The sequence below is a fragment of the Sardina pilchardus genome, chromosome 8, assembly GCF_963854185.1.
Source record: "Sardina pilchardus chromosome 8, fSarPil1.1, whole genome shotgun sequence".
Taxonomy (NCBI): domain Eukaryota; kingdom Metazoa; phylum Chordata; class Actinopteri; order Clupeiformes; family Clupeidae; genus Sardina; species Sardina pilchardus.
In genome coordinates, this window is record NC_085001.1 from 6,537,224 (window position 1) to 6,556,757 (window position 19,534).

Below are 19,534 nucleotides of genomic sequence, written 5' to 3' on the forward strand. Positions count from 1 at the left end.
GCTCCAGTGAGGATTGAACTCGCGACCCCTGGTTTACGAGACCTGGGGCCTCATTTATAAAACTTTCTTACGCACAGATTTGATCTAAGACCGTGCGTACGCTCAAATCCATGCCAACGCTCAGATTTATAAAGACCGTCTTTGACGTGGAAAAGTGCTTATCTCCACGTCAGGTTCCAACCTGACGTACGACCATTTCCTTGTGGTAGTGCCAGGGTACTGCAAGTAAGCTGAGGTCCAAATGCGATGAATTCTCAAAATTCCAAGAAGACCAACGATCTCATGTAGTTCTCTACCATATGCATGATCAATATCAGCAGAAGTTGTAAGTAGTAAGTATAGAAGTTAAAGTTTTAACTAATTCTTAAAGGTTGGAAAAGGAAAGTGAAAAAATCCTATAATATTGTAGTGGAGGCTAAAAGTGGAGGCTAAAAGTAGGCTAAGTAAACGCAGTTTATTCACCCCAGGCATTTCAAAAATAGAGTTTATCAACCTCTCCAAAGACGTATTCACCTATTTCAACTTTTAACATTGAAAAAGCACACTGTATTATCTGCATTCACAATATGAACACTCATCAACACGAACCATTTAATCCACCAATCTTGAATTTCCCCTTGGGGATCAATAAAGTATCTATCTATCTATCTATCTCTCTATCTATCTATCTATCTATCTACCTATCTAGCCTATCTATCTATCTATCTATTTTATAAACACTTGATAATATCCTCTACCATAATCAAACATATTCTGAATGCCTTATGAAACGGCGCATTACCGTGATCACAGAATTCATGGGTTACCCACTTCTTATTTTACTAGGCTACTACACCCGTGCCATACCTAGGCTATATCTTATCTATTTCATAGCATTCAAAAAAGCAGGCAGGCCATAGAGTCATCTATATGTTTAATGTTCCCATCGATATTGACCATAAAGTGTCCATTTACGCTTGTTTAGAAGAGGGAAATATGACTTGCGTTCATGATATTCCAAGCTCCACAACAGAAAGATAATATTATAATGTAGGCTATGGACAGGTATTTTTCAGCATCTTTACATCGCAAATAGACATAATCTATAGATAGATAGATAGATAGATATTTTATTGATCCCCAAGGGGAAATTCAAGAATTTGGTGTTAACATTCCATCCTCACGGTAATTGCATTGCCTTTATCAAACGCACGCACATGCGCATTACCGTGATCACAGAATTCATGGGTTACCCACTTTATATAAAAATATATATAGGTAAATAGACATAATCTATCCTCTGAAAAGCAGAGTTTTGCATCTTCATAATTGCGGCCGAGTTGCAATGAGTTAGGCTATAGCACGCGTCTGATTGCATAGCCTGTGTCTGATGGCAGTGCCCAAGACCAGATGGCAATACGTGGATAATAACAATTAGGATAATGCAGGCTAAAATATAAAAATATATAAAGGTAGGCCTAAAGGTCACTGGACATTCTTGAAAGTAAACAGTCGCTGACATCGATATTGCTTGAATCCCGACGCGCAGAATGAATGAAGAATGACCGGTGAACTACTTATACTATTCGCTATACAGTAAAAACATAGCCTATCCATAAACGTTCGGTCTACATGACATACAGTATCTCGCTTATAATGTAGTCCGCCGTAGGCTACATGGGCAGTATCTAACCCTGGGTCATATTGGAAACGCCATACTGTACCATAACGTATAGGCCTAAATTAGTATGATGTACTGTAGGTATTTCCGTCATAAGGTAGCCTACTATGTTCTATTACCAAAGTAAACCTACCCACACATTGCCTACTACATTACTGCAAGCAGAAGGAATAAAAGCAAGCAGAGGACAATGGACATGGATGCATATTTCTTTCCAGAAAGCGCTGCTTGGAAAATTATAATTAATTATTCGAGCTAACAGCGCATAAACATAGGTTAACATCAGATGGCATAGGCTAGGCCTTTACAGTTTTCAATATATGTATTTTAGGTACAACTTAGCCATTGATTGCATTAAAGCCTATGCTAATGATATTGATGAGGGGGCGTGTACAAGGCGGAGACCTAAAATCACCCGGCTGCGCACAAATTCACGTTAATTTGCGATTTATAATGGCCACATCTGCAAGAGTGGCGTAAGCACGTTTTTTTGTGCGTACGTTCGTTTCTCTGAATCACACGTACGATCATATCAGAAATGATCTAAGATCAAATGAACGATGGTTTCTACGCGATACTTTTATAAATGAGGCCCCAGTGCTCTTGCCACTGAGCTATGGAGCCTGGCGTTGGAAGAAGGTAGACCCAACATCCTTCATTGGAACCCTTGAAGCAACGGGGACTGGTGTAAACAGAAGAAGATGTAGGCCAAGTAGTTCGTAATCAGCTTTGCTGTAAAAGTCTCTGACAGGGTCTAGGCTCCAGTGAGAATCGAACTCACGACCCCTGGTTTACAAGACCAGTGCTCTAACCACTGAGCTATGAAGCCACATGTTTTGAATATAACCACTGAGCTATGAAGCCACATGTTTTGAGGTTTTGGCTCGGAAAATCTGTCGTGCGACATTTCATGTGGCTCTATTTTGACGGCTGTGTGGAAAATGAGGTCTGATCAGCGAATCCATTAAATACAGGTAGATTGTCGACAGGTGCGCATTCTCCTGACCTCTATCACGGCAGCTTAGCATCAAAGACAAACGATGGTATGTGAGAATTGAATCTCTGTGCCATAGACCAAGAAATAGGCTCCAGCGAGGATTGAACTCGCGACCCCTGGTTTACGAGACCAGTGCTCTTGCCACTGAGCTATGGAGCCTTGTACGAAGGAGAGTATTCAGTGTTTCATCCAGAAATGTTGCCTGTGCCTGTCCTTTCATGATACAAAGAGCAATTGACGGAAAAAAATAAACCTTAACAGCTATCTGCGCCCCAAAGCACCATCAACCAAAAATGCATTTTCTACGGTGAATTTGTAGTGCCTTTCCCGCATGCTAATGTGCAAGTAGCTTTAAAGAAGGCACAGATTTCACAACCCCAGAAGGTAGGCTGACTTAATACACTTTATAGGAAGCTTTGAATTTATCGGGATTCTTGTCTATAAAAGGCGGCGAAAACCAGAGGATCCAAGCAAAGTCGTTCATGTCAGCTTTGCTGATAAGCTGCTAAGCAGGGTGCAGGCTGCAGTGAGGATTGAACTCACGACCCCTGGTTTACAAGACCAGTGCTCTAACCACTGAGCTATGAAGCCACAGATATGGCGACTTTGGGTCAGAAAATCTGTTGGGCCACATTTGATATGGATCCCTGTGTGAGAAGGCGTGTCGAAAAGCAGGTTTGATCGGTGAGCAGTTTCTAATGTTTCTTTTGCCGAACTTTACCGCAGAAGGTTAGTTTCACGGCCAAATGATGTTCTCTGTCAAACAGGCTCCAGCGAGGATTGAACTCGCGACCCCTGGTTTACGAGACCAGTGCTCTTGCCACTGAGCTATGGAGCCTGGCGTCCGAAGTTAGTAGACCCAAGAGGCTTTATTGGAACCCTTGAAGCAGCCTGGGACTCTTGTAAACAGAAGGTGGTGAACAGAAGACGATGCAGGCAAAGTAGTCGATATTGGCTTTGCTGTAAAACTCATAGACAAGATCTAGGCTCCAGTGAGGATTGAACTCGCGACCCCTGGTTTACGAGACCTGGGGCCTCATTTATAAAACTTTCTTACGCACAGATTTGATCTAAGACCGTGCGTACGCTCAAATCCATGCCAACGCTCAGATTTATAAAGACCGTCTTTGACGTGGAAAAGTGCTTATCTCCACGTCAGGTTCCAACCTGACGTACGACCATTTCCTTGTGGTAGTGCCAGGGTACTGCAAGTAAGCTGAGGTCCAAATGCGATGAATTCTCAAAATTCCAAGAAGACCAACGATCTCATGTAGTTCTCTACCATATGCATGATCAATATCAGCAGAAGTTGTAAGTAGTAAGTATAGAAGTTAAAGTTTTAACTAATTCTTAAAGGTTGGAAAAGGAAAGTGAAAAAATCCTATAATATTGTAGTGGAGGCTAAAAGTGGAGGCTAAAAGTAGGCTAAGTAAACGCAGTTTATTCACCCCAGGCATTTCAAAAATAGAGTTTATCAACCTCTCCAAAGACGTATTCACCTATTTCAACTTTTAACATTGAAAAAGCACACTGTATTATCTGCATTCACAATATGAACACTCATCAACACGAACCATTTAATCCACCAATCTTGAATTTCCCCTTGGGGATCAATAAAGTATCTATCTATCTATCTATCTCTCTATCTATCTATCTATCTATCTACCTATCTAGCCTATCTATCTATCTATCTATTTTATAAACACTTGATAATATCCTCTACCATAATCAAACATATTCTGAATGCCTTATGAAACGGCGCATTACCGTGATCACAGAATTCATGGGTTACCCACTTCTTATTTTACTAGGCTACTACACCCGTGCCATACCTAGGCTATATCTTATCTATTTCATAGCATTCAAAAAAGCAGGCAGGCCATAGAGTCATCTATATGTTTAATGTTCCCATCGATATTGACCATAAAGTGTCCATTTACGCTTGTTTAGAAGAGGGAAATATGACTTGCGTTCATGATATTCCAAGCTCCACAACAGAAAGATAATATTATAATGTAGGCTATGGACAGGTATTTTTCAGCATCTTTACATCGCAAATAGACATAATCTATAGATAGATAGATAGATAGATATTTTATTGATCCCCAAGGGGAAATTCAAGAATTTGGTGTTAACATTCCATCCTCACGGTAATTGCATTGCCTTTATCAAACGCACGCACATGCGCATTACCGTGATCACAGAATTCATGGGTTACCCACTTTATATAAAAATATATATAGGTAAATAGACATAATCTATCCTCTGAAAAGCAGAGTTTTGCATCTTCATAATTGCGGCCGAGTTGCAATGAGTTAGGCTATAGCACGCGTCTGATTGCATAGCCTGTGTCTGATGGCAGTGCCCAAGACCAGATGGCAATACGTGGATAATAACAATTAGGATAATGCAGGCTAAAATATAAAAATATATAAAGGTAGGCCTAAAGGTCACTGGACATTCTTGAAAGTAAACAGTCGCTGACATCGATATTGCTTGAATCCCGACGCGCAGAATGAATGAAGAATGACCGGTGAACTACTTATACTATTCGCTATACAGTAAAAACATAGCCTATCCATAAACGTTCGGTCTACATGACATACAGTATCTCGCTTATAATGTAGTCCGCCGTAGGCTACATGGGCAGTATCTAACCCTGGGTCATATTGGAAACGCCATACTGTACCATAACGTATAGGCCTAAATTAGTATGATGTACTGTAGGTATTTCCGTCATAAGGTAGCCTACTATGTTCTATTACCAAAGTAAACCTACCCACACATTGCCTACTACATTACTGCAAGCAGAAGGAATAAAAGCAAGCAGAGGACAATGGACATGGATGCATATTTCTTTCCAGAAAGCGCTGCTTGGAAAATTATAATTAATTATTCGAACTAACAGCGCATAAACATAGGTTAACATCAGATGGCATAGGCTAGGCCTTTACAGTTTTCAATATATGTATTTTAGGTACAACTTAGCCATTGATTGCATTAAAGCCTATGCTAATGATATTGATGAGGGGGCGTGTACAAGGCGGAGACCTAAAATCACCCGGCTGCGCACAAATTCACGTTAATTTGCGATTTATAATGGCCACATCTGCAAGAGTGGCGTAAGCACGTTTTTTTGTGCGTACGTTCGTTTCTCTGAATCACACGTACGATCATATCAGAAATGATCTAAGATCAAATGAACGATGGTTTCTACGCGATACTTTTATAAATGAGGCCCCAGTGCTCTTGCCACTGAGCTATGGAGCCTGGCGTTGGAAGAAGGTAGACCCAACATCCTTCATTGGAACCCTTGAAGCAACGGGGACTGGTGTAAACAGAAGAAGATGTAGGCCAAGTAGTTCGTAATCAGCTTTGCTGTAAAAGTCTCTGACAGGGTCTAGGCTCCAGTGAGAATCGAACTCACGACCCCTGGTTTACAAGACCAGTGCTCTAACCACTGAGCTATGAAGCCACATGTTTTGAATATAACCACTGAGCTATGAAGCCACATGTTTTGAGGTTTTGGCTCGGAAAATCTGTCGTGCGACATTTCATGTGGCTCTATTTTGACGGCTGTGTGGAAAATGAGGTCTGATCAGCGAATCCATTAAATACAGGTAGATTGTCGACAGGTGCGCATTCTCCTGACCTCTATCACGGCAGCTTAGCATCAAAGACAAACGATGGTATGTGAGAATTGAATCTCTGTGCCATAGACCAAGAAATAGGCTCCAGCGAGGATTGAACTCGCGACCCCTGGTTTACGAGACCAGTGCTCTTGCCACTGAGCTATGGAGCCTTGTACGAAGGAGAGTATTCAGTGTTTCATCCAGAAATGTTGCCTGTGCCTGTCCTTTCATGATACAAAGAGCAATTGACGGAAAAAAATAAACCTTAACAGCTATCTGCGCCCCAAAGCACCATCAACCAAAAATGCATTTTCTACGGTGAATTTGTAGTGCCTTTCCCGCATGCTAATGTGCAAGTAGCTTTAAAGAAGGCACAGATTTCACAACCCCAGAAGGTAGGCTGACTTAATACACTTTATAGGAAGCTTTGAATTTATCGGGATTCTTGTCTATAAAAGGCGGCGAAAACCAGAGGATCCAAGCAAAGTCGTTCATGTCAGCTTTGCTGATAAGCTGCTAAGCAGGGTGCAGGCTGCAGTGAGGATTGAACTCACGACCCCTGGTTTACAAGACCAGTGCTCTAACCACTGAGCTATGAAGCCACAGATATGGCGACTTTGGGTCAGAAAATCTGTTGGGCCACATTTGATATGGATCCCTGTGTGAGAAGGCGTGTCGAAAAGCAGGTTTGATCGGTGAGCAGTTTCTAATGTTTCTTTTGCCGAACTTTACCGCAGAAGGTTAGTTTCACGGCCAAATGATGTTCTCTGTCAAACAGGCTCCAGCGAGGATTGAACTCGCGACCCCTGGTTTACGAGACCAGTGCTCTTGCCACTGAGCTATGGAGCCTGGCGTCCGAAGTTAGTAGACCCAAGAGGCTTTATTGGAACCCTTGAAGCAGCCTGGGACTCTTGTAAACAGAAGGTGGTGAACAGAAGACGATGCAGGCAAAGTAGTCGATATTGGCTTTGCTGTAAAACTCATAGACAAGATCTAGGCTCCAGTGAGGATTGAACTCGCGACCCCTGGTTTACGAGACCTGGGGCCTCATTTATAAAACTTTCTTACGCACAGATTTGATCTAAGACCGTGCGTACGCTCAAATCCATGCCAACGCTCAGATTTATAAAGACCGTCTTTGACGTGGAAAAGTGCTTATCTCCACGTCAGGTTCCAACCTGACGTACGACCATTTCCTTGTGGTAGTGCCAGGGTACTGCAAGTAAGCTGAGGTCCAAATGCGATGAATTCTCAAAATTCCAAGAAGACCAACGATCTCATGTAGTTCTCTACCATATGCATGATCAATATCAGCAGAAGTTGTAAGTAGTAAGTATAGAAGTTAAAGTTTTAACTAATTCTTAAAGGTTGGAAAAGGAAAGTGAAAAAATCCTATAATATTGTAGTGGAGGCTAAAAGTGGAGGCTAAAAGTAGGCTAAGTAAACGCAGTTTATTCACCCCAGGCATTTCAAAAATAGAGTTTATCAACCTCTCCAAAGACGTATTCACCTATTTCAACTTTTAACATTGAAAAAGCACACTGTATTATCTGCATTCACAATATGAACACTCATCAACACGAACCATTTAATCCACCAATCTTGAATTTCCCCTTGGGGATCAATAAAGTATCTATCTATCTATCTATCTCTCTATCTATCTATCTATCTATCTACCTATCTAGCCTATCTATCTATCTATCTATTTTATAAACACTTGATAATATCCTCTACCATAATCAAACATATTCTGAATGCCTTATGAAACGGCGCATTACCGTGATCACAGAATTCATGGGTTACCCACTTCTTATTTTACTAGGCTACTACACCCGTGCCATACCTAGGCTATATCTTATCTATTTCATAGCATTCAAAAAAGCAGGCAGGCCATAGAGTCATCTATATGTTTAATGTTCCCATCGATATTGACCATAAAGTGTCCATTTACGCTTGTTTAGAAGAGGGAAATATGACTTGCGTTCATGATATTCCAAGCTCCACAACAGAAAGATAATATTATAATGTAGGCTATGGACAGGTATTTTTCAGCATCTTTACATCGCAAATAGACATAATCTATAGATTGATAGATAGATAGATATTTTATTGATCCCCAAGGGGAAATTCAAGAATTTGGTGTTAACATTCCATCCTCACGGTAATTGCATTGCCTTTATCAAACGCACGCACATGCGCATTACCGTGATCACAGAATTCATGGGTTACCCACTTTATATAAAAATATATATAGGTAAATAGACATAATCTATCCTCTGAAAAGCAGAGTTTTGCATCTTCATAATTGCGGCCGAGTTGCAATGAGTTAGGCTATAGCACGCGTCTGATTGCATAGCCTGTGTCTGATGGCAGTGCCCAAGACCAGATGGCAATACGTGGATAATAACAATTAGGATAATGCAGGCTAAAATATAAAAATATATAAAGGTAGGCCTAAAGGTCACTGGACATTCTTGAAAGTAAACAGTCGCTGACATCGATATTGCTTGAATCCCGACGCGCAGAATGAATGAAGAATGACCGGTGAACTACTTATACTATTCGCTATACAGTAAAAACATAGCCTATCCATAAACGTTCGGTCTACATGACATACAGTATCTCGCTTATAATGTAGTCCGCCGTAGGCTACATGGGCAGTATCTAACCCTGGGTCATATTGGAAACGCCATACTGTACCATAACGTATAGGCCTAAATTAGTATGATGTACTGTAGGTATTTCCGTCATAAGGTAGCCTACTATGTTCTATTACCAAAGTAAACCTACCCACACATTGCCTACTACATTACTGCAAGCAGAAGGAATAAAAGCAAGCAGAGGACAATGGACATGGATGCATATTTCTTTCCAGAAAGCGCTGCTTGGAAAATTATAATTAATTATTCGAACTAACAGCGCATAAACATAGGTTAACATCAGATGGCATAGGCTAGGCCTTTACAGTTTTCAATATATGTATTTTAGGTACAACTTAGCCATTGATTGCATTAAAGCCTATGCTAATGATATTGATGAGGGGGCGTGTACAAGGCGGAGACCTAAAATCACCCGGCTGCGCACAAATTCACGTTCATTTGCGATTTATAATGGCCACATCTGCAAGAGTGGCGTAAGCACGTTTTTTTGTGCGTACGTTCGTTTCTCTGAATCACACGTACGATCATATCAGAAATGATCTAAGATCAAATGAACGATGGTTTCTACGCGATACTTTTATAAATGAGGCCCCAGTGCTCTTGCCACTGAGCTATGGAGCCTGGCGTTGGAAGAAGGTAGACCCAACATCCTTCATTGGAACCCTTGAAGCAACGGGGACTGGTGTAAACAGAAGAAGATGTAGGCCAAGTAGTTCGTAATCAGCTTTGCTGTAAAAGTCTCTGACAGGGTCTAGGCTCCAGTGAGAATCGAACTCACGACCCCAGGTTTACAAGACCAGTGCTCTAACCACTGAGCTATGAAGCCACATGTTTTGAATATAACCACTGAGCTATGAAGCCACATGTTTTGAGGTTTTGGCTCGGAAAATCTGTCGTGCGACATTTCATGTGGCTCTATTTTGACGGCTGTGTGGAAAATGAGGTCTGATCAGCGAATCCATTAAATACAGGTAGATTGTCGACAGGTGCGCATTCTCCTGACCTCTATCACGGCAGCTTAGCATCAAAGACAAACGATGGTATGTGAGAATTGAATCTCTGTGCCATAGACCAAGAAATAGGCTCCAGCGAGGATTGAACTCGCGACCCCTGGTTTACGAGACCAGTGCTCTTGCCACTGAGCTATGGAGCCTTGTACGAAGGAGAGCATTCAGTGTTTCATCCAGAAATGTTGCCTGTGCCTGTCCTTTCATGATACAAAGAGCAATTGACGGAAAAAAATAAACCTTAACAGCTATCTGCGCCCCAAAGCACCATCAACCAAAAATGCATTTTCTACGGTGAATTTGTAGTGCCTTTCCCGCATGCTAATGTGCAAGTAGCTTTAAAGAAGGCACAGATTTCACAACCCCAGAAGGTAGGTTGACTTAATACACTTTATAGGAAGCTTTGAATTTATCGGGATTCTTGTCTATAAAAGGCGGCGAAAACCAGAGGATCCAAGCAAAATCGTTCATGTCAGCTTTGCTGATAAGCTGCTAAGCAGGGTGCAGGCTGCAGTGAGGATTGAACTCACGACCCCTGGTTTACAAGACCAGTGCTCTAACCACTGAGCTATGAAGCCACAGATATGGCGACTTTGGGTCAGAAAATCTGTTGGGCCACATTTCATATGGATCCCTGTGTGAGACGGCGTGTCGAAAAGCAGGTTTGATCGGTGAGCAGTTTCTAATGTTTCTTTTGCCGAACTTTACCGCAGAAGGTTAGTTTCACGGCCAAATGATGTTCTCTGTCAAACAGGCTCCAGCGAGGATTGAACTCGCGACCCCTGGTTTACGAGACTAGTGCTCTTGCCACTGAGCTATGAAGCCATATGTTTTTAATTTAACCACTGAGCTATGAAGCCACATGTTTCGAGGTTTTGGCTCAGAAAATCTGTCGTGCGACATTTCATGTGGCTCTATTTTGACGGCTGTGTGGAAAATTAGGTCTGATCAGCGAATCCATTAAATACAGGTAGATTGTCGACAGGTGCGCATTCTCCTGACCTCTATCACGGCAGCTTAGCATCAAAGACAAACGATGGTATGTGAGAATTGAATCTCTGTGCCATAGACCAACAAAAAGGCTCCGATGGTATGTGAGAATTGAATCTCTGTGCCATAGACCAACAAAAAGGCTCCAGCGAGGATTGAACTCACGACCCCTGGTTTACAAGACCAGTGCTCTAACCACTGAGCTATGAAGCCACATGTTTTGAGGTTTTGGCTCAGAAAATCTGTCGTGCGACATTTCATGTGGCTCTATTTTGACGGCCGTGTGGAAAATGAGGTCTGATCAGCGAATCCATTAAATACAGGTAGATTGTCGACAGGTGCGCATTCTCCTGACCTCTTTCACAGCAGCTTAGCATCAAAGACAAACGATGGTATGTGAATCTCTGTGCCATAGACCAACAAACAGGCTCCAGCGAGGATTGAACTCGCGACTCCTGGTTTACGAGACCAGTGCTCTTGCCACTGACCTATGGAGCCTTGTACGATTGAGAGTATTCAGTGTTTCATCCAGAAATGTTGCCTGTGCCTGTCCTTTCATGATACAAAGAGCAATTGACGGAAAAAAATAAACCTTAACAGCTATGTGCGCCCCAAAGCACCATCAACCAAAAATGCATTTTCTACGGTGAATTTGTAGTGCCTTTCCCGCATGCTAATGTGCAAGTAGCTTTAAAGAAGGCACAGATTTCATAACCCCAGGAGGTAGGTTGACTTAATACACTTTATAGGAAGCTTTGAAGTTATCGGGATTCTTGTCTATACAAGGCGGCGAAAACCAGAGGATCCAAGCAAAGTTGTTCATGTCAGTGTGGCAGAGCTGAGGGGTCTGGACGACTACGCCATCTAGGGGATTGCGCCCCAAGAAATTTAGTTTTCAAAATAGAACTTGATCAAGGACACAGGTTCGTACATCAAAAAGGACTGAAGACGTGTTTTCCAAAAAATATACAAATACTTTTTATTGGGAGTTTGACAAGATACCAATGGAGTGGTCACTCCGTAAAAGTTTGAGCAGTATGACACAATGATAATATGTGGACCATGGGGGCACAGGGCCCTGAGAGGTTAATCAAATTTGGGTGTGGGGAAAGCAGGACTGTAGCTTACCACGGCAGGGGGAAGGCGGACGAGGAGGGGGAAGGGTCCAAAGCCACACCACACGTGAACACGGCAATATCAAAATATAAGCAAAGCAAAGAAAGCAAACCACTAAGGTGCACAAAGGAAAGGACCATTGAGGGAAGGGTTCCGCCACCAACCCGCTGCTCTAGGTCACAGCTCCTGGCTTCCACACACAGAGAAAGAGAGAGAGAAAGGCAAACTGATTAGTAGGGTCAGTGAGCTGATGAATATCAAAATAGCTAGGTAGATACAATATGGAAAAGCATGGAACACTTATCTTTAGCAAGCCCGGCCCTGGGGCTCAGTGCTAGGCGGGCGGCCTCTGCAGTCTGCCCCAATAGTCCACTGTAAGATAATGACACAATAGGCCATGCAAACATACAAGTACATGCACCTCAACCACAAACACACATGCACACGAGCACACAAACACATGCACCGCAATCACAAATACACATGCACACGAGCACACAAACAAATGCACCCCAACCACAAACACACGATCACATGCACCCTGACTGGAACACACAAACACACACACACACAATCATGTGCACAAGTACACACGGTTTTGTCGGACAGTGGACGTCAGGGCAGTACACCGTACAAACAATACCCAGCCACAACACAAGGCACGACCAGTGGTTTCCCCGGGACACAACCGGAGAGGGGAGTTAGCCACCTGGCTGATCAGCAGAGAGCGACGGTAATATGATGGTAGAAACAAAGCAGCAGCAGCGAGGCCTATGTACAGCCACGATCTGGAGCACTGCACAGGCTTCAATTAGATTAAGCTGTCTGGAAGCACAGAGGAGAATTAGTACAAGCCAAATATCTCTAAATGCAAAGCTAGGGTTAGATTACCTACCTGGAGGCACAGCTGATCCGACGCAGCAACCGGAGAGCTACCGAACAGTGCTAAACCAGACGACAGGTAAACAAGGCAGATTAAACCCACCGGAGTTAAACAACGGTGTATAGCATGCGTTCAACGTTAGTAAGGGAAAAGCTAAAATACCTTAATGGCACGTTTTCCAAGCACACACACGTTCAAACTGGACATACAAACAGTCCACTGCCACGCGAAGACTCGTTCTAAAACAAGGAAGCATAACTAATGACGCGAGCACACAGAAGCATGATTCAGTGTCGCGAGCGCATCAAACACAGTGTGGATTCACAAGAGAGATCGCTTACCTTATAGGCGAAGATGCAAGAAACCCGAACATAAACCAAGCTGCAGCAAGGCCCAACCAAGCTGCCTGCCAGCTACCCAACAACAGAAGCTAGCTCTTCCAGTGACGATGGGAGAACGGAAGACGCACAGTCAGCTGATACCTGGCCGTAAATATACTCCAAGCGGGAGACAACCCCCTCATTACGTGCCTACCTCCAACCTGGCAGCTACCATAGGGAAACAGGAAATCACAAGCTACCCTGCTACATCAGCTTTGCTGATAAGCTGCAGGCTCCAGTGAGGATTGAACTCACGACCCCTGGTTTACAAGACCAGTGCTCTAACCACTGAGCTATGAAGCCACAGATATGGCGACTTTGGGTCAGAAAATCTGTTGGGCCACATCTCATATGGATCCCTGTGTGTGACGGCGTGTCGAAAAGCAGGTTTGATCGGTGAGCAGTTTCTAATGTTTCTTTTGCCGAACTTTACCGCAGAAGGTTAGTTTCACGGCCAAATGATGTTCTCTGTCAAACAGGCTCCAGCGAGGATTGAACTCGCGACCCCTGGTTTACGAGACCAGTGCTCTTGCCCCTGAGCTATGAAGCCATATGTTTTTAATTTAACCACTGAGCTATGAAGCCACATGTTTCGAGGTTTTGGCTCAGAAAATCTGTCGTGCGACATTTCATGTGGCTCTATTTTGACGGCTGTGTGGAAAATGAGGTCTGATCAGCGAATCCATTAAATACAGGTAGATTGTCGACAGGTGCGCATTCTCCTGACCTCTTTCACAGCAGCTTAGCATCAAAGACAAACGATGGTATGTGAATCTCTGTGCCATAGACCAACAAACAGGCTCCAGCGAGGATTGAACTCGCTCCCCTGGTTTACGAGACCAGTGCTCTTGCCACTGAGCTATGGAGCCTTGTACGAAGGAGAGTATTCAGTGTTTCATCCAGAAATGTTGCCTGTGCCTGTCCTTTCATGATACAAAGAGCAATTGACGGAAAAAAATAAACCTTAACAGCTATCTGCGCCCCAAAGCACCATCAACCAAAAATGCATTTTCTACGGTGAATTTGTAGTGCCTTTCCCGCATGCTAATGTGCAAGTAGCTTTAAAGAAGGCACAGATTTCACAACCCCAGGAGGTAGGTTGACTTAATACACTTTATAGGAAGCTTTGAAGTTATTGGGATTCTTGTCTATACAAGGCGGCGAAAACCAGAGGATCCAAGCAAAGTTGTTCATGTCAGCTTTGCTGATAAGCTGCTATGCAGGGTGCAGGCTCCAGTAAGGATTGAACTCACGACCCCTGGTTTACAAGACAAGTGCTCTAACCACTGAGCTATGAAGCCACAGATATGGCGACTTTGGGTCAGAAAATCTGTTGGGCCACATTTCATATGGATTTCCTGTGTGAGACGGCGTGTCGAAAAGCAGGTTTGATCGGTGAGCAGTTTCTAATGTTTCTTTTGCCGAACTTTACCGCAGAAGGTTAGTTTCACGACCAAATGATGTTCTCTGTCAAACAGGCTCCAGCGAGGATTGAACTCGCGACCCCTGGTTTACGAGACCAGTGCTCTTGCCACTGAGCTATGGAGCCTGGCGTCGGAAGTTAGTAGACCCAAGAGGCTTTATTGGAACCCTTTAAGCAGCCTGGGACTGTTGTAAACAGAAGGTGGTGAACAGAAGACGATGCAGGCAAAGTAGTTGATATTGGCTTTGCTGTAAAACTCATAGACAAGCTCTAGGCTCCAGTGAGGATTGAACTCACGACCCCTGGTTTACAAGACCAGTGCTCTAACCACTGAGCTACGAAGCCACATATGTCTGTGTTTTGGGTCAGAAAATCTGTTGTGCAACGTTTCATGTGGCTGGCTATTTTGACAACTGTGTGCAAAATAAGGTCTGGTCGGCTAACCCTTAAATACGACTAGATTGTCGACTGGTGCGCATTCTCCTGACCTCTATCACAGAAGCTTAGCATCAAAGACAAACAACGGTATGTGAATCTCTGTGCCAAAGACCAAGAAACAGGCTCCAACGGGGATTGAACTCGCGACCCCTCGTTTACGAGACCAGTGCTCTTGCCACTGAGCTATGGAGCCTGGCTTTGGAAGAAGGTAGACCCAACATCCTGCATTGGAACCCTTGAAGCAACGGGGACTGCTGTAAACAGAAGAAGATGTAGGCCAAGTAGTTCGTAATCAGCTTTGCTGTAAAATTCTCTGACAGGGTCTAGGCTCCATTGAGAATTGAACTCACGACCATTGGTTTACAAGACCAGTGCTCTAACCACTGAGCTATGAAGCCATATGTTTTTAATTTAACTACTGAGCTATGAAGCCACATGTATCGAGGTTTTGGCTCAGAAAATCTGTCGTGCGACATTTCATGTGGCTCTATTTTGACGGCTGTGTGGAAAATGAGGTCTGATCAGCGAATCCATTAAATACAGGTAGATTGTCGACAGGTGCGCATTCTCCTGACCTCTATCACGGCAGCTAAGCATCAAAGACAAACGATGGTATGTGAGAATTGAATCTCTGTGCCATAGACCAACAAAAAGGCTCCAGCGAGGATTGAACTCGCGACCCCTGGTTTACGAGACCAGTGCTCTTGCCACTGAGCTATGGAGCCTGGCGTTGGAAAAAGGTAGACCCGACATTCTTCATTGGAACCCTTGAAGCAACGGTGACTTGTGTAAACAGAAGAAGCTGCAGTTCAAGTAGCTTTGCTGTAAAAGTCTTTGACAGGGTCCAGGCTCCAGTGAGGATTGAACTCACTACCCCTGGTTTACAAGACCAGTGCTCTAACCACTGAGCTATGAAGCCACATGTTTTGAGGTTTTGGCTCAGAAAATCTGTCGTGCGACATTTCATGTGGCTCTATTTTGACGGCTGTGTGGAAAATGAGGTCTGATCAGCGAATCCATTAAATACAGGTAGATTGTCGACAGGTGCGCATTCTCCTGACCTCTTTCACAGCAGCTTAGCATCAAAGACAAACGATGGTATGTGAATCTCTGTGCCATAGACCAACAAACAGGCTCCAGCGAGGATTGAACTCGCGACCCCTGCTTTACGAGACCAGTGCTCTTGCCACTGAGCTATGGAGCCTTGTACGATGGAGAGTATTCAGTGTTTCATCCAGAAATGTTGCCTGTGCCTGTCCTTTCATGATACAAAGAGCAATTGACGGAAAAAAATAAACCTTAACAGCTATCTGCGCCCCAAAGCACCATCAACCAAAAATGCTTTTTCTACGGTGAATTTGTAATGCCTTTCCCGCATGCTAATGTGCAAGTAGCTTTAAAGAAGGCACAGATTTCACAACCCGAGGAGGTAGGTTGACTTAATACACTTTATAGGAAGCTTTGAAGTTATCGGGATTCTTGTCTATACAAGGCGGCGAAAACCAGAGGATCCAAGCAAAGTTGTTCATGTCAGCTTTGCTGATAAGCTGCTATGCAGGGTGCAGGCTCCAGTGAGGATTGAACTCACGACCCCTGGTTTACAAGACCAGTGCTCTAACCACTGAGCTATGAAGCCACAGATATGGCGACTTTGGGTCAGAAAATCTGTTGGGCCACATTTCATATGGATCCCTGTGTGAGACGGCGTGTCGAAAAGCAGGTTTGATCGGTGAGCAGTTTCTAATGTTTCTTTTTCCGAACCTTACCGCAGAGGGTTAGTTTCACGGCCAAATGATGTTCTCTGTCAAACAGGCTCCAGCGAGGATTGAACTCGCGACCCCTGGTTTACGAGACCAGTGCTCTTGCCACTGAGCTATGGAGCCTGGCGTCGGAAGTTAGTAGACCCAAGAGGCTTTATTGGAACCCTTGAAGCAGCCTGGGACTGTTGTAAACAGAAGGTGGTGAACAGAAGACGATGCAGGCAAAGTAGTTGATTTTGGCTTTGCTGTAAAACTCATAGACAAGCTCTAGGCTCCAGTGAGGATTGAACTCACGACCCCTGGTTTACAAGACCAGTGCTCTAACCACTGAGCTATGAAGCCACATATGCCTGTGTTTTGGGTCAGAAAATCTGTTGTGCAACGTTTCATGTGGCTGGCTATTTTGACAACTGTGTGGAAAATAAGGTCTGGTTGGCTAACCCTTAAATACGAGTAGATTGTCGACTGGTGCGCATTCACCTGACCTCTATCACAGAAGCTTAGCATCAAAGACAAACAACGGTATGTGAATCTCTGTGCCATAGACCAACAAAAAGGCTCCAGCGAGGATTGAACTCGCGACCCCTGGTTTACGAGACCAGTGCTCTTGCCACTGAGCTATGGAGCCTGGCGTTGGAAAAAGGTAGACCCGACATTCTTCATTGGAACCCTTGAAGCAACGGTGACTTGTGTAAACAGAAGAAGCTGCAGTTCAAGTAGCTTTGCTGTAAAACTCTTTGACAGGGTCCAGGCTCCAGTGAGGATTGAACTCACGACTCCTGGTTTACAAGACCAGTGCTCTAACCACTGAGCTATGAAGCCACATGTTTTGAGGTTTTGGCTCAGAAAATCTGTCGTGCGACATTTCATGTGGCTCTGTGGAAAATGAGGTCTGATCAGCGAATCCATTAAATACAGGTAGATTGTCGACAGGTGCGCATTCTCCTGACCTCTTTCACAGCAGCTTAGCATCAAAGACAAACGATGGTATGTGAATCTCTGTGCCATAGACCAAGAAACAGGCTCCAGCGAGGATTGAACTCGCGACCCCTGGTTTACGAGACCAGTGCTCTTGCCACTGAGCTATGGAGCCTGGCGTTGAAAAAAGGTAGACCCGACATTCTTCATTGGATCCCTTGAAGCAACGGTGACTTGTGTAAACAGAAGAAGCTGCAGTTCAAGTAGCTTTGCTGTAAAACTCCTTGACAGGGTCCAGGCTCCAGTGAGGATTGAACTCACGACCCCTGGTTTACAAGACCAGTGCTCTAACCACTGAGCTACGAAGCCACATATGTCTGTGTTTTGGGTCAGAAAATCTGTTGTGCAACGTTTCATGTGGCTGGCTATTTTGACAACTGTGTGCAAAATAAGGTCTGGTCGGCTAACCCTTAAATACGAGTAGATTGTCGACTGGTGCGCATTCTCCTGACCTCTATCACAGAAGCTTAGCATCAAAGACAAACAACGGTATGTGAATCTCTGTGCCAAAGACCAAGAAACAGGCTCCAACGTGGATTGAACTCGCGACCCCTCGTTTACGAGACCAGTGCTCTTGCCACTGAGCTATGGAGCCTGGCGTTGGAAGAAGGTAGACCCAACATCCTGCATTGGAACCCTTGAAGCAACGGGGACTGCTGTAAACAGAAGAAGATGTAGGCCAAGTAGTTCGTAATCAGCTTTGCTGTAAAATTCTCTGACAGGGTCTAGGCTCCATTGAGAATTGAACTCACGACCATTGGTTTACAAGACCAGTGCTCTAACCACTGAGCTATGAAGCCATATGTTTTTAATTTAACTACTGAGCTATGAAGCCACATGTTTCGAGGTTTTGGCTCAGAAAATCTGTCGTGCGACATTTCATGTGGCTCTATTTTGACGGCTGTGTGGAAAATGAGGTCTGATCAGCGAATCCATTAAATACAGGTAGATTGTCGACAGGTGCGCATTCTCCTGACCTCTATCACGGCAGCTAAGCATCAAAGACAAACGATGGTATGTGAGAATTGAATCTCTGTGCCATAGACCAACAAAAAGGCTCCAGCGAGGATTGAACTCGCGACCCCTGGTTTACGAGACCAGTGCTCTTGCCACTGAGCTATGGAGCCTGGCGTTGGAAAAAGGTAGACCCGACATTCTTCATTGGAACCCTTGAAGCAACGGTGACTTGTGTAAACAGAAGAAGCTGCAGTTCAAGTAGCTTTGCTGTAAAAGTCTTTGACAGGGTCCAGGCTCCAGTGAGGATTGAACTCACTACCCCTGGTTTACAAGACCAGTGCTCTAACCACTGAGCTATGAAGCCACATGTTTTGAGGTTTTGGCTCAGAAAATCTGTCGTGCGACATTTCATGTGGCTCTATTTTGACGGCTGTGTGGAAAATGAGGTCTGATCAGCGAATCCATTAAATACAGGTAGATTGTCGACAGGTGCGCATTCTCCTGACCTCTTTCACAGCAGCTTAGCATCAAAGACAAACGATGGTATGTGAATCTCTGTGCCATAGACCAACAAACAGGCTCCAGCGAGGATTGAACTCGCGACCCCTGCTTTACGAGACCAGTGCTCTTGCCACTGAGCTATGGAGCCTTGT

General features: G+C 44.0%; 1 long non-coding RNA gene and 37 other non-coding genes across 38 annotated transcripts; all 38 read right to left on the minus strand.

Annotated features, from left to right (window-relative positions):
* Positions 1-2,416: 2,416 nt before the first annotated feature.
* trnat-ugu (transfer RNA threonine (anticodon UGU)) lies at positions 2,417-2,489 on the minus strand. Its single transcript has one exon. It is a non-coding gene; the product is annotated as a tRNA-Thr (tRNA).
* A 254-nt stretch (positions 2,490-2,743) lies between these two features.
* trnat-cgu (transfer RNA threonine (anticodon CGU)) lies at positions 2,744-2,816 on the minus strand. Its single transcript has one exon. It is a non-coding gene; the product is annotated as a tRNA-Thr (tRNA).
* Positions 2,817-3,175: 359 nt separating this feature from the next.
* trnat-ugu (transfer RNA threonine (anticodon UGU)) lies at positions 3,176-3,248 on the minus strand. Its single transcript has one exon. It is a non-coding gene; the product is annotated as a tRNA-Thr (tRNA).
* Positions 3,249-3,422: 174 nt separating this feature from the next.
* Positions 3,423-3,495, minus strand: trnat-cgu (transfer RNA threonine (anticodon CGU)). The gene has a single exon. It is a non-coding gene; the product is annotated as a tRNA-Thr (tRNA).
* A 2,564-nt stretch (positions 3,496-6,059) lies between these two features.
* trnat-ugu (transfer RNA threonine (anticodon UGU)) lies at positions 6,060-6,132 on the minus strand. The gene has a single exon. It is a non-coding gene; the product is annotated as a tRNA-Thr (tRNA).
* Positions 6,133-6,386: 254 nt separating this feature from the next.
* On the minus strand, positions 6,387-6,459 carry trnat-cgu (transfer RNA threonine (anticodon CGU)). Its single transcript has one exon. It is a non-coding gene; the product is annotated as a tRNA-Thr (tRNA).
* A 359-nt stretch (positions 6,460-6,818) lies between these two features.
* On the minus strand, positions 6,819-6,891 carry trnat-ugu (transfer RNA threonine (anticodon UGU)). Its single transcript has one exon. It is a non-coding gene; the product is annotated as a tRNA-Thr (tRNA).
* A 174-nt stretch (positions 6,892-7,065) lies between these two features.
* trnat-cgu (transfer RNA threonine (anticodon CGU)) lies at positions 7,066-7,138 on the minus strand. Its single transcript has one exon. It is a non-coding gene; the product is annotated as a tRNA-Thr (tRNA).
* Positions 7,139-9,702: 2,564 nt separating this feature from the next.
* Positions 9,703-9,775, minus strand: trnat-ugu (transfer RNA threonine (anticodon UGU)). Its single transcript has one exon. It is a non-coding gene; the product is annotated as a tRNA-Thr (tRNA).
* Positions 9,776-10,029: 254 nt separating this feature from the next.
* Positions 10,030-10,102, minus strand: trnat-cgu (transfer RNA threonine (anticodon CGU)). The gene has a single exon. It is a non-coding gene; the product is annotated as a tRNA-Thr (tRNA).
* A 359-nt stretch (positions 10,103-10,461) lies between these two features.
* trnat-ugu (transfer RNA threonine (anticodon UGU)) lies at positions 10,462-10,534 on the minus strand. The gene has a single exon. It is a non-coding gene; the product is annotated as a tRNA-Thr (tRNA).
* Positions 10,535-10,708: 174 nt separating this feature from the next.
* trnat-cgu (transfer RNA threonine (anticodon CGU)) lies at positions 10,709-10,781 on the minus strand. The gene has a single exon. It is a non-coding gene; the product is annotated as a tRNA-Thr (tRNA).
* Positions 10,782-11,086: 305 nt separating this feature from the next.
* On the minus strand, positions 11,087-11,159 carry trnat-ugu (transfer RNA threonine (anticodon UGU)). The gene has a single exon. It is a non-coding gene; the product is annotated as a tRNA-Thr (tRNA).
* A 212-nt stretch (positions 11,160-11,371) lies between these two features.
* Positions 11,372-11,444, minus strand: trnat-cgu (transfer RNA threonine (anticodon CGU)). Its single transcript has one exon. It is a non-coding gene; the product is annotated as a tRNA-Thr (tRNA).
* A 433-nt stretch (positions 11,445-11,877) lies between these two features.
* LOC134089500 (uncharacterized) lies at positions 11,878-13,403 on the minus strand. Its single transcript, XR_009940062.1, has 3 exons — positions 13,287-13,403; positions 13,108-13,184; positions 11,878-13,007 (listed from the first exon to the last, which is right to left on the minus strand). It is a non-coding gene; the product is annotated as an uncharacterized LOC134089500 (long non-coding RNA).
* A 152-nt stretch (positions 13,404-13,555) lies between these two features.
* On the minus strand, positions 13,556-13,628 carry trnat-ugu (transfer RNA threonine (anticodon UGU)). Its single transcript has one exon. It is a non-coding gene; the product is annotated as a tRNA-Thr (tRNA).
* Positions 13,629-13,802: 174 nt separating this feature from the next.
* trnat-cgu (transfer RNA threonine (anticodon CGU)) lies at positions 13,803-13,875 on the minus strand. The gene has a single exon. It is a non-coding gene; the product is annotated as a tRNA-Thr (tRNA).
* Positions 13,876-14,122: 247 nt separating this feature from the next.
* Positions 14,123-14,194, minus strand: trnat-cgu (transfer RNA threonine (anticodon CGU)). Its single transcript has one exon. It is a non-coding gene; the product is annotated as a tRNA-Thr (tRNA).
* Positions 14,195-14,553: 359 nt separating this feature from the next.
* Positions 14,554-14,626, minus strand: trnat-ugu (transfer RNA threonine (anticodon UGU)). Its single transcript has one exon. It is a non-coding gene; the product is annotated as a tRNA-Thr (tRNA).
* Positions 14,627-14,801: 175 nt separating this feature from the next.
* Positions 14,802-14,874, minus strand: trnat-cgu (transfer RNA threonine (anticodon CGU)). Its single transcript has one exon. It is a non-coding gene; the product is annotated as a tRNA-Thr (tRNA).
* A 146-nt stretch (positions 14,875-15,020) lies between these two features.
* On the minus strand, positions 15,021-15,093 carry trnat-ugu (transfer RNA threonine (anticodon UGU)). The gene has a single exon. It is a non-coding gene; the product is annotated as a tRNA-Thr (tRNA).
* A 213-nt stretch (positions 15,094-15,306) lies between these two features.
* Positions 15,307-15,379, minus strand: trnat-cgu (transfer RNA threonine (anticodon CGU)). Its single transcript has one exon. It is a non-coding gene; the product is annotated as a tRNA-Thr (tRNA).
* A 132-nt stretch (positions 15,380-15,511) lies between these two features.
* On the minus strand, positions 15,512-15,584 carry trnat-ugu (transfer RNA threonine (anticodon UGU)). Its single transcript has one exon. It is a non-coding gene; the product is annotated as a tRNA-Thr (tRNA).
* A 254-nt stretch (positions 15,585-15,838) lies between these two features.
* On the minus strand, positions 15,839-15,911 carry trnat-cgu (transfer RNA threonine (anticodon CGU)). Its single transcript has one exon. It is a non-coding gene; the product is annotated as a tRNA-Thr (tRNA).
* A 121-nt stretch (positions 15,912-16,032) lies between these two features.
* trnat-ugu (transfer RNA threonine (anticodon UGU)) lies at positions 16,033-16,105 on the minus strand. Its single transcript has one exon. It is a non-coding gene; the product is annotated as a tRNA-Thr (tRNA).
* Positions 16,106-16,317: 212 nt separating this feature from the next.
* Positions 16,318-16,390, minus strand: trnat-cgu (transfer RNA threonine (anticodon CGU)). The gene has a single exon. It is a non-coding gene; the product is annotated as a tRNA-Thr (tRNA).
* A 359-nt stretch (positions 16,391-16,749) lies between these two features.
* trnat-ugu (transfer RNA threonine (anticodon UGU)) lies at positions 16,750-16,822 on the minus strand. Its single transcript has one exon. It is a non-coding gene; the product is annotated as a tRNA-Thr (tRNA).
* A 174-nt stretch (positions 16,823-16,996) lies between these two features.
* Positions 16,997-17,069, minus strand: trnat-cgu (transfer RNA threonine (anticodon CGU)). The gene has a single exon. It is a non-coding gene; the product is annotated as a tRNA-Thr (tRNA).
* Positions 17,070-17,215: 146 nt separating this feature from the next.
* Positions 17,216-17,288, minus strand: trnat-ugu (transfer RNA threonine (anticodon UGU)). The gene has a single exon. It is a non-coding gene; the product is annotated as a tRNA-Thr (tRNA).
* Positions 17,289-17,501: 213 nt separating this feature from the next.
* trnat-cgu (transfer RNA threonine (anticodon CGU)) lies at positions 17,502-17,574 on the minus strand. The gene has a single exon. It is a non-coding gene; the product is annotated as a tRNA-Thr (tRNA).
* A 121-nt stretch (positions 17,575-17,695) lies between these two features.
* trnat-ugu (transfer RNA threonine (anticodon UGU)) lies at positions 17,696-17,768 on the minus strand. The gene has a single exon. It is a non-coding gene; the product is annotated as a tRNA-Thr (tRNA).
* Positions 17,769-17,966: 198 nt separating this feature from the next.
* On the minus strand, positions 17,967-18,039 carry trnat-cgu (transfer RNA threonine (anticodon CGU)). The gene has a single exon. It is a non-coding gene; the product is annotated as a tRNA-Thr (tRNA).
* Positions 18,040-18,160: 121 nt separating this feature from the next.
* On the minus strand, positions 18,161-18,233 carry trnat-ugu (transfer RNA threonine (anticodon UGU)). Its single transcript has one exon. It is a non-coding gene; the product is annotated as a tRNA-Thr (tRNA).
* Positions 18,234-18,446: 213 nt separating this feature from the next.
* trnat-cgu (transfer RNA threonine (anticodon CGU)) lies at positions 18,447-18,519 on the minus strand. Its single transcript has one exon. It is a non-coding gene; the product is annotated as a tRNA-Thr (tRNA).
* Positions 18,520-18,651: 132 nt separating this feature from the next.
* On the minus strand, positions 18,652-18,724 carry trnat-ugu (transfer RNA threonine (anticodon UGU)). The gene has a single exon. It is a non-coding gene; the product is annotated as a tRNA-Thr (tRNA).
* Positions 18,725-18,978: 254 nt separating this feature from the next.
* Positions 18,979-19,051, minus strand: trnat-cgu (transfer RNA threonine (anticodon CGU)). The gene has a single exon. It is a non-coding gene; the product is annotated as a tRNA-Thr (tRNA).
* Positions 19,052-19,172: 121 nt separating this feature from the next.
* trnat-ugu (transfer RNA threonine (anticodon UGU)) lies at positions 19,173-19,245 on the minus strand. Its single transcript has one exon. It is a non-coding gene; the product is annotated as a tRNA-Thr (tRNA).
* A 212-nt stretch (positions 19,246-19,457) lies between these two features.
* trnat-cgu (transfer RNA threonine (anticodon CGU)) lies at positions 19,458-19,530 on the minus strand. The gene has a single exon. It is a non-coding gene; the product is annotated as a tRNA-Thr (tRNA).
* Positions 19,531-19,534: the final 4 nt, after the last annotated feature.